The sequence below is a fragment of the Ascidia mentula genome, chromosome 7 (assembly GCF_947561715.1).
Source record: "Ascidia mentula chromosome 7, kaAscMent1.1, whole genome shotgun sequence".
In the NCBI taxonomy this organism is placed as follows: domain Eukaryota; kingdom Metazoa; phylum Chordata; class Ascidiacea; order Phlebobranchia; family Ascidiidae; genus Ascidia; species Ascidia mentula.
In genome coordinates this window covers 18,061,967-18,075,689 of record NC_138572.1, presented here as the reverse complement: position 1 = coordinate 18,075,689, position 13,723 = coordinate 18,061,967, and the positions used below count along the sequence as shown (strand labels likewise).

Genomic DNA, 13,723 nt, shown 5'->3' with positions numbered 1-13,723 from the left:
ATCAAGCGACTTGAAATTTTGCACACAAATACTAGATGGCAGTTGAAAACGAGCAGTGAAAACCAAATTGGCGTATGTCTTTTAGTTTTTTATTCGCGAAAGAAAACGCATGTTTTACAATATGGTTGTTAAGGTTGGGAGGAATTGAGTAATTTTGAGAGTTGTCCGCCTTTGATTTGAACATTTTTATATAAAGCGACTTGAAATTTTGCACACAAATACTAGATGCCAGTTTAAAACGAGCAGTGAAAACCAAATTGACCTATATGTTTTAGTTTTTTATTCACGAACGAAAACGCATGTTTGACACTATAATGGCTATGGTTGGGCGGAATTAAGTAATTTTGAAAGTTGTCCGCCTGTGATTTGAACCATTTTATATCAAGCGACTTGAAATTTTGCACACAAATACTAGATGCCAGTACAAAACAAGCAGTGAAAACCAAATTGGCCTATGTTTTTTAGTTTTTTATTCGCGAACAAAAACGCATGTTTGAAACTATGGTGGCTACGGTTGGGCGTAATTAAATAAATTTGAGAGTTGTCCGCCTGTGATTTGAACATTTTTATATCAAGCGACTTGAAATTTTGCACACAAATACTAGATGCCAGTTTAAAACGAGCAGTGAAAACCAAATTGACCTATATGTTTTAGTTTTTTATTCACGAACGAAAACGCATGTTTGACACTATGGTGGCTATGGTTGGGCGGAATTAAGTAATTTTGAAAGTTGTCCGCCTGTGATTTGAACATTTTTATATCAAGCGACTTGAAATTTTGCACAAAAATACTAAATGGCAGTTGAAAACGAGCAGTAAAAACCAAATTGGCGTATGTTTCTTAGTTTTTTATTCGCGAACAAAAACGCATGTTTGACACTATGGTGGCTACTGTTGGGCGGATATTAAGTAATTTTGAGAGTTGTCCGCCTTTGATTTGAACATTTTTATTTCAGGCGACTTGAAATTTTGCACACAAATACTAGATACCAGTACAAAACAAGCAGTGAAAACCAAATTGGCCTATGTTTTTTAGTTTTTTATTCGCGAACAAAAACGCATGTTTGACACTATGGTGGCTACTGTTGGGCGGATATTAAGTAATTTTGAGAGTTGTCCGCCTTTGATTTGAACATTTTTATATCAGGCGACTTGAAACTTTGCACACAAATACTAGATACCAGTACAAAACAAGCAGTGAAAACCAAATTGGCCTATGTCTTTTAGTTTTTTGTTCGCGAACGAAAACGCATGTTTGAAACTATGGTGGCTACTGTTGGGCGGATATTAAGTAATTTTGAGAGTTGTCCGCCTTTGATTTGAACATTTTTGTATTAGGCGACTTGAAACTTTGCACACAAATACTAGATGGCAGTTTAAAACGAGCAGTGGAAACCAAATTGGCGTATGTCTTTTTGTTTTTTATTTTTATTGACCAACGTTTTTATTTTTATAAGCCTGTTATTCAACTTGGCTTCCTCAGGGTAAGGAAGGAATGAATATCCACTCGATTCCCTCATGTTGTTGTGTCATAAAGAACAAAAAACAGCCAGCTTAAGATCGAATGTTTAACCTGCGAAATCCTAGTTTAATGAAACTATGTGTGGTTAAGGTAGAAATGTGTCTGGCTGCGTCCATTCTTTGTGGTCAGACATTTTTGTGAGGAACATTGAAAATATTTTTGAGCAATTAAGGTTAACTCTTGGCGTAATATTTATGTGGAATAGTAAGAAATGTAACGACAAAACGTAAATATTGCAGCAAGAATTGTGACCGCCAAGAATGTTTGAGCTGTGATCGCCAAATATAAAGGGCCTGCGCATTGGAGCGATCATGCCTTGCTATGCGAAAGCATGGTATTACTTCTGTATTGCAGCAAGATGATAAATATAAACTCTTATACCTCATTGTTGTGAAATTAAGACAAGACTTGTCTTAATATGCTTGAGCCAATGGCGGTACGCAAGTTGCCCTGAGCCTTGCGCGCTCTACGCTTGCGTGAGTGATCGACTGTGTGTTGTCGCGCACGTGTTCTGATAGTGTGGTTTTTCGTTCTTGTCCAGCCGTATGTACTGTTTTCTTTTGACCTATGTATTTTGCAGTTGTTCCTTAGTTACAGTGACTTAAACCCCCATGTATGAAATAAACAATTAACATCATAACACCCATCATAACAGAAGCACTGAAACGTTTTGCAACATGTTAATTCAGTCAGCTTTCTAGCAAACTCAAATATATTGAGATTTAAAAAGTACAGTCGGTACACTATTTAAATTGATCAATATACGTTTCCATGCTTGTCTTGGAACCAATGATGATTGGAGTGAGCTGCGGTTACGCCACTGTTGCGAGGAATTTAATTCTCACCCGTTCAGTTTGCTGCCTGATGAATAACTTGCCCGTAAAACCAGGCGAAGACTTCCACATTATGGTGATTATTTTGCTAAACAGAGGTCGTTAAACGGGATGCAGCAACAAGCAACTATAAGTGGGCATCGTTTTTCAAATATTGTCAATGGACAGTGGGCAACAGGGGAACCGATCGCAACAGGATCCAAGTGTTGTGTGATGATGGGTTCATTAACTTTTTTTGATTCAGAATACAAGTGGAGAAGTACGGAATGCAATGTTACTTCGGGATATATTTGTCAACGGATATCAGTAGGTATCTGCAGACGGACAAAGTTTAAATAAAATATATAAATATTTTTACTCATCCTCACAGGTCGTAACTGTGAGACGAACAGAATTTATTGCCATTTTTAAGTTAGTTTGTTACAATTAAATTGCCTTACATTGATATATAAAATCAAAATGTTTTCAGGAATATTTAAACGTAACAACATATTGGTGTGAGCAAGTAAGGAGCCTTACATAAACATATTGTTTAATTTTTAATTACATACCTTTTAGCAAGTACAACAACCCCAACAAACAACTGAAATCGTGCTGGAGAAAACGACAAAAGAAGTTACGACAACACAACAGATTCTAACAGCATCCCCAGATACGTATATAATAATGACATTGTAATACTCCCTGCGGACAAAGGAAATGTGACGGTGGTTATGAATAGATGGGATTACGAGAACAAGCTTAAGTTAATGTTGGTTGACGAAAAGACCTACCGCAAGGTGAAGAGGGATCCCGGTCACATTGTTAAACAAAAGGTTAATGCAATGGTTGGTCGCTTACACAGGGACAAGCAAGTGTTATCAGTAAGGGAGTTTTTCGAGTTGCATAGCACGGATGGGCGGAAGCCGTGTCTTTATGGTCATCCAAAGATTCATAAGCCTGGGGTTCCAGTTAGGCCTATTGTGTCGTTCCTGGATCTCCCACGTATAATCTTGCTAAACATGTGGCCCGTATTTTGGCCCCCCTTGTGGGTGCGACGGATGAGATCGTCCGGAATTCTATCGATTTTGCAGCACAGATTAAAGAATTGAGCGTGGAGCAGGAGGAGGTAATGGTATCATTTGATGTCGTCTCTCTCTTCACAAACGTACCGGTGAAGTTGGCGGTGGGAGTGGCAGCAGAAAGACTGCAGAGAGATGAGGCATTGGAGGCAAGTTGTTCGTGGCCACTACCGGAGATCGTGGAATGCATTCAACTCTGTCTGGACGCCACCTACCTGTCGTTCAAAGGTGAATTTTACAAGCAAATTTTTGGTACAGTCATGGGGTCTCCGCTTTCAGTTGTGGTCGCCAACATAGTCATGGAATCCGTCGAGCAAAGAGCGTTGTCAACGTTTTCGAGTCCCCCACTTTGGCGACGTTACGTGGACGATACCTTTGTGGTTGTGCATCGCGACTACGTGGAATCGCTGCTTGAGAACCTCAACTCGATCGAAGCGAGCATTAAGTTCACCATGGAGGTTGAGCATGGTGGGATTTTATCGTTTTTAGATGTTGCTGTTCAAAGGGAAAACCGTGGGTCCCTACGCACGAGTGTTTACCGAAAACCGACGCATTCTGACAGATATCTATCCAGTTCAGCGCACCCTATATACCACAAGCGGGCTGTAGTGCGTGCACTATACGCTAGAGCGGAGAATCTGGTTACAGAGAAAAAGGCCCGAGAACAAGAGGCGGGTAGTGTGCGGGATGCTCTGTTAAGGAATGGTTACCCAAGCTCCTTTCTGCGACGAAACCATGCATCCCTGCCTAAATGCGACAAAAGGCCCTCCGCGGGTGTGGTTGTTCTTCCATATTTTCCAGGACTTTCGGAGACCTTGAAGAGACTGCTGGAGGATTTTTCCATCCTGGTGTTCGAGCGTCGTTCAGTCACATTACGCTCCTTGGTCTCGTATCCCAAAGATCGCACTGGAGGCGCGCTAGATGCTGGGGGTGTGATATACCGCATCCTCTGCGGAGAGTGTGAGAAGGTGTATATTGGCGAGACGGGTCGCGCCTTACGGACAAGATTAAAGGAGCATCAGCGGGATGTCGTCAAGCCCAAGAAATTTACAAGGACGGCACTGTCGCAACATGTAGCAGAAACAGGGCACATGGTTAATTTTAAAGATACAACAATTCTGGACAGGGAAAAGGACAAGTACAAGAGAATGTTCATTGGAGTCTGTGCATATAAATGGACATGAATCTGCACTTAATGACAAAAGGGAAACCTTTTTTCCACCCGTTTATCGTCATTTGATAAACGGTCTGCGCGACACGCCCCCTGATTAAACCTGATGGTCCTGCGTACCACATGGCACTGTGCTTTAGACCCTGATATCTCGTTCCTTGTTGGCGCGTATTTTAAATTCTTTGTGCTCCGCTTTTTTTTTCAGCTTTTTTTGTCCTTTTTTTCGCTCTTTTTCGCCTTTTTTGTCACGCGTTGCTATTTATCGCCGTGTTGGCGTTTTATTTTACTTCGCTTGTCCTGATGAAGGTCTGTTGAATAACCACCGAAACGTCGTCCAAACAAGTTTTTCTTTTTGCCAGAAGAGCCTTTGATTATTGAAGCCATATTGGTAACTACTTTTAGTTAATCGAAAAACAAAGTCCACCAAAACATAAATAACCTATTTAGGGCATTTCGCTAATCAAGCTATATTGCTGTTGCCGTGTTAGGGTCTTGAACGGATTTAGTAACAACTGGTTTAAAGCTTGGTGGATGTATGTGTTTAGTCGGGAGTTAGACTATTTAGAAGACGCACAGACTTGTGTAAAGGAGTTATTTGACTCCAACAGTAACCTTAAGATAGACAAGGCAAGTTGCCTACGAGGCCGAATTACCATCGAGACTCAGTCGGATCCCTTGGGTGCGAGGCCTGAGACGTAGTCGTACCCCACGGTTACCTGGTCGGTGAGTATCCCGAAACTAGCAACTCATGCAGCTATCAATTATGACATCACAAAACAAGTAAGAATTGGTTAATATGGAGGTAAAACATAACGTGGGTTAACCTCTCCTCAGTCAGGTGATCCTATGTAATTGAGTAACATATCTAGATCGCCCAAACTTTCTGGCAAAGTTTCAAGCTAGAGGCGTAATTGTGAGTTAGTGTCACAATTCCAGTTTAGGATGATGTCAATTTCCCGCATGACTTGTCCCACCTGTTCAACCCACTGCTTGCGTTGTCATTAGTCAGTGTATTTTCACTTACAATATGATACCTCATAACAATAGAAGAAGATGTGTTAAGGTAGTAGCTACACTATATGGCAGCATAGCCTTTATAACCAGATGTTCTGGTGTGGAAACAGATAATCATTTACAGTGGTGGTTTTAAAATACTGGGTACTGTTAAAATATCACTGAGACTCTTGAACTTGTAGACATAAATTTAAACTCAAACACGCTGTAACATTTTATGGTGGTTGTGAGAGCAGACTTAGTTCGAGTTATCGTAAGTTTTTTTCCTTCTACATCGGTCGAACACCGAAAAGGTTTGCTCACTTACAGATATTTTGGTAATTTCCTTGCGGAGTTTCCATATGACGCGTCGATTTGTTGTTCTTGGGGGCGTTGCAAACTTACTCGTGGAAATTTGTTACCGCATATACCACTGTGCAGCAGTGATATAAACGAATCAGCTTATAACGTGAGCGGATTCATCTAAAAAAAACGTCAACATCTTTCAAGGGCGCCGTTCTATCATTTTATTAGGAATGATTGCGTCACTGGAAACAAATTGATGGAGTGAGGGAAAAAAGAAACATATTCAATATAATCCCATCGGTTTTAGCGACACTTAAAACGTTTATGCAATTAAATTAGACCGGCAATACAACCAGCAATGAGATTGCTTGTTATATTATTTGTAAATTTTCTACCTGTTGTTTGTGGACAAACTTGGTACAAGTTGGATGACTTCCACGAATATTTGATCGGATCCAAAGTTAATTCACACACAGAAGCTGAAACTGCATGCGCTGCACACAATGCACATCTCGCTAATGTTAAAACAACAAACATATTTAACTTCCTGGTGGAAAAGCTTGGGACAGTAACAGGTAATGCGATGATCATTAACTCTTCTTTGGTAAAGAAAAGTTTTACTTTGGTTTCGTAAAATTTCTTGTAGATCTATGTATGATGCTTGTTCTTTGCATGTGTTTGAGTAAAGATAGGAAAATTTTTATACCGCAGTCACTGATGTTTCAAAATAGGTAATTTTTGTGTACAAGTTGTGAGCAATTGTGAGCAAAAATCTTCACCATCGTGGTTACTTTACAGCCAAACTTATTTTAATTTGAAACTCATTAATGAAGCGAACATTTCTTGTGGTCTAAAGTTTTGATCGGCTCAAAATTATTTTGATAAATAACGTTAAGGGTTTCCATTCTCATTCTACATCGGAGCAACACGAGTTTCGTTTACACACACATTTCGGTGGCGGGATGGATCAAGTGCTGACAATGGACAGTGGTTTACTGGCGAACCAAACAACATTGGTGGAAATGAGGATTGTGTGATAATGGGATGGATTTACGAACTTGATCCAACATAAAAATGGAGAGATGTTCCTTGCTCACATCAATCGAGATACATTTGTGAAAGAATTCCACAATGTAGGCGCTATAACAACATGTGGTTTGTATCTCTATAGAAATTATAGTAATTTTGTAAAACATCCCCGTAGCATTTATTAAAATATAATGTGGACTGGGGTTGCTGCCCCGTTTCCATAATGGGATGTGCCAAGATACATTTACTATGGAGTCCCCAGTGGTAAGATACGTTGCGTGTACTTCTTGCCTTAGCCTCAATGCACAGTTATGGTAATCAACAAGCTACCTTGACATTTGGAACAAGTTAAGAATGTTCAATATTTACAAAAGAGATACTGTCGAATAAATGCAAAATTGCAAATTTACATAACTGTGGAAATAGCAAAAGAAACTAAATGCTACATAAAAACGGTTGAACCATTAAATTACTGTACAATGTTGTATATTTGTTTAACATATCGGCTAAACCTTTCAACCAGTGGCAGCAAGCTCAACAACAACAAAAACAGCAGCATTTGCTAAGACTACAGCAACAACCACGTCTTCAGCAACCAGTGACGTAACAACCTACGCATTCATTACACATCCAAAATTAGCAACAAGCGTCGGAACGGAGTCAAACCCAAACTCCCCTACTTCCATTCGTGAGCCAACTTTTGTCATTACTCCATTACAATTCCTTCGCATACCAGCTTTGTTTATATTTTGGCAGAAATTCTCACAGGTTTGTCAGATGCAATCCAACGTATAAAGGACAATACGAGCATGATTATTACCTTGATTGTACTTAACGTCATTACAATTGGTGCTGTTATCATTGCAATCAACCGCTTTAGGTCACGTCAAAAACAACCGTAAGTTCATGTGTTCTTATGCTACTCTTTTTTTGGTTCGTTTGTAATTGGAATTTATGCAAGCCATTGTTTTGTTCATTTTAGAGTTGATGACCAAACCAACCTTGAAACGGGAAATATGTCTGGTGAGCAACTACATGTACCGAGTAGGTTATTTATACGAATTTATTCTGAATTTACCTAAAGTATAATCGGCATCTTTTCGAAACTAAACAGGTTCCAAAAGACAACATAAAAATTATAAATCTCACAACTATGACGTCATCAAGCAACCGGATTATGTAAACACGGATGTGCAAAGCAACGTTAGTACTGGGATTGAAGACACCTACATGAAATGCGTTTAGTATTGATGCTGATTAGTCCCAGGTGTTAGATCGTAAACTACTGTTTTGTCTACTTTGTCTCCAAATTGTAAATTCCAGTCTAAACAGCGCCATCATGTCGAGTGTTATGTTGTTGAAACCGGCATTTTTCTATTCTGCTCATGGCCTGATATTTCATTTAGAAAACCCTCCGCCAGTTTATTGAAGTAACTACATTCTACTAATTGAAGCCAGCAAGGGCTTTGTTTATACAAATAAACTGTTGGAACCTTGTGTGTAGTGTTAGTGGGAAGAAACCTGTAGTTGGGACCTAGTAGGCGCGTTTTTGAATATCATTGATGCACCGGAGTCGACGTCTGTGCCCACCAGGAGCACTGAAGTAGACGTTACAACAGGTTTAATCAACAAATATAAATGAAGTCGCATCAAAATTTGTTGCGTTTGTACAATATTGTTTGGTCTCGTGAAAAAAAAATTTTGCAGAAGTAAAAAATTACGTGAAGTTTTAAATAATAAACCTGAGTTGGACTTGCTCAATAACTGTAGAGGAATCCGACCCTCGGTTAGATTTTGTCTATTTCTCTGCGAAAGCAAATTATTGCAATTTGTACATATTGTGAATCAATAACCTTACCACCTATAGGATTTCTACCGCGCTGTTTACAGTTAAACCTTTGAAGGTATGGCGTCAATAAAGACTTCCAGTTTTCAACTTCAAATAACTTATGTGCAGCGGTGTATTTGTGTATTGTATTTCACTATTGTTGCGGAATTATTTCGGCAGCTTTGCAATTCGGTGGTTAGATGTTTTTGGGTGGCGATGTTAATTCCCAATTAACCCTTTAACCTAATTCGGTACTTCTCACAAAGCTGCCTCCCTAATTCTGATACTGCCCAGAACCCTGCAATAACGGCTCACCACAAAGCAAAAGTAAGCCAGGCTGATTTAACTTATTGGACGTCGTGTTAAACTAAAACGATTAAAAACAATACCAAACGCCACTAGTCAAGATCCCGATAACTCACAGCACTGTAACAGAGATGCTAACCACGCGACGCCCAGAAGAAGAATCGCCCGTATTAGAGAAATCGTTTGTTACGCGACACTCAATTTGTGAATTCTGATTTATTTAACCAACAAATTTAAACGAACACAAAACAACGAAATATATCACATTTTCCTCGTATTTAAGACTGGTAAATATATTCATATTTTCTGTCCAGTTTTGCCACTTTATTGAAGGTTTCTTTAATTTTTGGGTAGTCGTCAACTTGCCATTTATGGCCTGTCATGGCAGTTACCTCAAGAGGGCCAGCAATGATGTCATATGCCAGGAAGTTGTCACTGTCTCTGTCAAATGTACAGAAATTTTCCAATGAACAGATTTTTCTTCTTTCATCAGAATGAAAAATACCAGCAAAAAATTTTCCTTGAATATCTGTTTCTGCCACTGGTAAATTAATTTCCTGCCAAACTTTTCTCAAATGAATGTAACCTTGTCTTTCTGTGCCGGGTGGAAATACAGCCATCTCTGGTCTAACTGGTTCTTCAATATTATCATCACTGTCTTGCAACTCTAATTCCCCTTCACTCTCTAAAACCAGCATTGCATCTTCCTCGCTATCACTTGATGCAATTTTCTTGGCTACCTTTTTATTTGATTTCTTTTGTGACTGATCTATGGCCTTTTGAAACTGGTCATCTGAAGTCACTATTGATCAATATGGGTCGATCTTCCGCCGTTTTCCCTGCTTTGGCGTTGAAGTTGGCCTGTCATGCAATCGCTTAAGAAAAACCTCTTTGAAGTTCGTAGAAGGACTGGGTTGTCTTGGTGAGATTTCTGACAGACTGGTGTTAGAACTGGAAAACTCCACAAGATTCTCATGTGCATCCTCTGGAATAAAATATAATACCACTCTGCCTGGTTTACCCTGGTAAATAAACCCAGTCGTTGAAGAACTGCAGGATGGCATATTATCTTCAATATTGAATGCTTCTTCTTCTGCTTTATTCTTGGAAACAATATTATCAATTTCATCTGCAGTTATTAGCAGCCTTCCACCATCTAACCAAGCATCATATCGTTGTTTTAATTTGGGATCAAAGCGATGCCCTGGGTATATCCCGGTTGAATGGGATAATGCCACATTTTCTAAAGCCACTTTTGATGTTTTCCACAGAGAAAGCCCTTTCCCACACTGCATCACTTGAAAGCAATGTGCAAAACCCTGCCTTGGTTAATCTTTCCTTAGAACTGAGTCGTCTAAATAGCTCTTCACCCAAATTTTCTTTTAAAGATTTGAAAACTGCAACTTCCAGTGGTTGTAGAAGCTCAGTTGTATGGGGTAGCAGTTTTCGGAATGTCACATTATGCGAGCATGCTCTACTGTCCCACACCGCAAATGGGATAGATGGCCATCATATATGAGCAATCTTGGCTCTGGCTCACTGTCATCAGTCTAAAAGTTAAAGGTTATGATGTGTTTATGTTTGATGGGAATAAGAACTACAGTATAAAAGGATGCAACACTTTAAAGTTACTCATACTTTCGTAAAATTTAGCCTATGATATATGCATACGTTTTCATAAGTCCTTGTCACCTGCTCAAATTGTTCAAACCATTTAAAGAACACGTCACTGTCCATCCAACCAGATTTATTTGCATAAATCCATGGATAATTAGGTGCATTTGCTGAAATTCGTGGTCGTCCTGTTGTTTGAACCTGCTGACCTTGAAAAACTATTAATGGTGGTATTTTCTTCTCACTTGCAGAGCAGACTGCCATGACTGTGGTGTTTTCACGGTCTGACCCTGGAACAATTTGGAGAGTCTTTTGTCCTCTTTCAGATAATACACGACATTTTCTTGGTTCGTGTGGTAGACCTGATTCATCTGCATTCCATATTAAATCTGGCCTTTCCTCAATCCCAAGCAGCTTTTCAATAGGTCAAAGTATTGATGGATACTAAAAGGATTTTTCGTTTCCTTATAGCGGGCTGTGCTAAGCTTTGTCACTTCCTTCAACGAAAGATTGTTGTTGGATAAAAAATTGGTCATCCGATCTGGCCCTGGACAACCAGGGGCACCTTTGTAAGATAGCCTGTGTTTAGCTACATAATTATCGGTGTACTGTATGTAACTTTAAACAACTTCCTTTAACATCTTTCATGCTGGGTGCAAATCCACTATTTACTAAATCTACAATACATTGTTTTAGTTGTGCTGTTTCACTTGCTGTAAAAACTGATTTAGATCCTTGCCCTGTAACCTGCTTTTTATTTTTCTGCAAAGATATGTGGAAATGAATGGTCGATCTTGGAATTCCATATTTTTCTGCCAATTTCTTTGTGCCTGTTCCTACTAATTTGCTTTCTTTACAAGCAAACTCCTGTCATTCCACAGCTTTCTTGACTTATTTATGTATTTTCTAGGCATTGTCATTCACAAAAATACAGAAATTTCTCAATAAACCTGTTAAACAATGATAATCAAACACGGTTTCAGTGTCCAACAATTACCCCAACATGCAGAAATGCATTTAGGGTAATTACTGGACACATTTTTCTAAGAGTACAAACTAGACAGAGGTTTGATAAAACTTTCATTGGAAACTTCATGGCTTTACCTGAAAGTGTTTCCAAAAAGAAATATTAAATCTCAAAAATAATATTAAATTTTCACAAATTTTTGAAAAAACTTGCAAAAAAAGCATCTCACAAAAACATTATATTTTAATCAGTGTTTCACAGAAGAAATAACACATGGTATTTTTAACTATGGGAGGCTTCCAGCTTACCATGTGCACAAGATTAAGTTTGAGGGAACCATAGTTTTTTTTCTATGGTGGCGTCCACTAATTACCCCACAACTTTAACTGTTTGATAATTACCCCAACTGACTATACAGCCTTCTTTAAGGAGTCCTGGGTCAAGCATTAGTAAAGATTTTAACTCCCAACTGCCCCACTCAACAATTGCTTCCAATACTTTGGTTTAAATTTTGGTTACGTTATCGTTGCCAGGCGAAGTAATCCCGAAAGATCAACTTCACCCTGAAACTTTCAAAGGATCTGACAGAATGTATTATAAACCATCCACAAGAAAAATAGCTATAAACAGTTACAACAAACCAAAAATGGAACCGAAAAATGTAAGAATGCTTTTCGGTTGTAACTATTTTGTCAATTATTGAATAAATTTAATATTGTGTAATTTGGTAATATTATATCTCTTTTTTATGTTTGTTTGCAAATGTTTGCGAAAATTTAAACAAAAAACATTGAAATTTTATGTTTGTTTAGGTTTTGAAGCGAGAACTAAGAAAAAAGAAGACTTCAAATAAATTGCAGGAGAAACTAAAGGAGTTAGGGGTTGATTATGACATCACAAATGTGAGTTATGTGGTTACTACATTTGTGGATTTCTCCAATGTGCATCCATATTTAAGTTTTCGTCAGTAACAAGAACCTGAATGAAAATATTTGTTAAAACAAAAAACAAGATATGTATACAATGTTAGCTACGTTGAGAATTTTTGGCATATAACTGAAATTGCATTTATGTTTAGTATATGTTTATCGATAAAACATTGTCCTTGCCAACTGTGTTTTAATTTACAATTTCGACAATTAATGTGGATTGAACCCTTGACATAAAGTTAGCCAATGCTGGCTGTTGGTTTCTCGTTATTATGCAACCCTGGTTAATATTTATTTTCTTTTAGCTTGGAGTGAAAAAAGACTGGAAACCTTGTGTTCGAAAACTTCCTAAGAACGACACAGAAACTAAAGGTGAATAAATCCGGCCCAAAATTATGTTTTCCTTTAGGAAATCCCATAACTTTTGCCTGATCTTAAACCAACTGTCCAGCTATCAACTTGCAACAATTCAACAAGGCATCTAAAAACAAAGCGTTTACATCATTTCTTTTGATTTGGGTCAAAGCACAAGACATTGCGGGATAACAGTGGCACAAAATATCCAAACGCCAGCTGAAATCTCAACATTCGCAAAAACTACATAGGTTAAATACATGTCTTCCTCATAATCCGTGAATTATGTTTGTTTAAAAAAATTATATCATTCCAATATTGCTGCCACGCAGGAAATATGAAAACCAGGCACCTATAAGTGCACATATCACTTTTCATTTCTTCTGTCAGTGAGTTTTGTGTTTTTCATTGAGGTTTGACATCCACCAAATGCATTAAATGGTATTAACTAAAACTATGGTTGCATTTATTTTGCAGCGGAATCAACTATCACCAACCGCTAGATGTCAGTACAGAGAAGTTTCCAAACCGCTAGATGTCAGTACAGAGATGGTGGTGGATTTGGACGATGATGAAATTCAATTTAAAACTCCGCCTAAATCGGCAAAGGTCAAGAAGCGGTCAGTGCGCTTATCAGACCGTGACGATACATCAAATGAGAAAAGCCGAGGGGAATCGCCAACCAACAACAGTCAAAAAGAGGCGGCGCTAAACGACCTCAGTTCAACCAATCAGGGAGGTGCTAGCGGTAAAGCAGCCAATCAAAAGGCGGACCTTGCCACACCCAAACTAAAGAGAAAACGCGAAACT

General features: G+C 38.6%; 1 protein-coding gene and 1 long non-coding RNA gene across 2 annotated transcripts in view; both read left to right on the top strand.

The window, feature by feature from the left end:
- The window catches only part of LOC145909731 (uncharacterized), a 147,546-nt gene that overhangs the window by 113,134 nt on the left and 20,689 nt on the right, over window positions 1-13,723 (top strand). The window lies entirely within an intron of this gene.
- LOC145908972 (uncharacterized) lies at window positions 11,261-13,481 on the top strand. Its single transcript, XR_014403043.1, has 4 exons — window positions 11,261-12,291; window positions 12,443-12,532; window positions 12,865-12,931; window positions 13,391-13,481. It is a non-coding gene; the product is annotated as an uncharacterized LOC145908972 (long non-coding RNA).